Here is a 729-nt window from a genome sequence, read left to right on the forward strand (position 1 = left end):
GAGCTTGTCTGTAGGTCACACTTTCACATTTTTTTTTTTTTCAGTGTACTAACAAAGCAGCAAAACAGTTACTAAATATTCCAATACTGCAGACGCGTTGTGAAACATATGTTTTAAATACCACGTCGTATTATCTGCTATAAACGTGCAAATTTTCTTTTGCGCAGGCTATTGTAGAGATATAAAATATAGAAAAATAAAATCTGCAGTCTGAGATGCTTTAAAAAGAAGCTGTTCCTGTAGAAACACCAGATGTCAGAGGCCCAAGGCAAGTGTGCCCGTACGATAGTTTGTTCGGGGATCAAACTGACAGGGGGTGGGGGGTGGTGATGAAGGGGATGAAACTGGCAGGGGGTGGGGGGTGGGGATGAAGTATTTTTAATACCTATATTGGCGGACAAATGGCGACTTGTAAGTACAGTAGCCATTAAAAAAGTTTGAGCCTGATAAAATCCTGCGTAATATCGACTTTTAAATCATTTTCTTGAAAGAAAACCACTCGACTACGCACAAGTTTTTCGTTTTCCTGAGAGCCAGTGGCAGGTCGTGGCCTACTATGTCACGCGCCCCTGGCTCACGGAGAGTAGAAACATACCAATAACTGTGCCCAAGTTCAAACTGCCCTCCTCCCAACGTGAGCAGTAGCTACTACTCCGATTGGTTCGTTCAGACTGATCCTTGTTTGCGGCTATCCCCACCCCTACACTGAATTTAGTCTGCACACTTAAT

The sequence above is a fragment of the Schistocerca piceifrons genome, chromosome 4 (genome assembly GCF_021461385.2).
Source record: "Schistocerca piceifrons isolate TAMUIC-IGC-003096 chromosome 4, iqSchPice1.1, whole genome shotgun sequence".
Lineage (NCBI taxonomy): Eukaryota > Metazoa > Arthropoda > Insecta > Orthoptera > Acrididae > Schistocerca > Schistocerca piceifrons.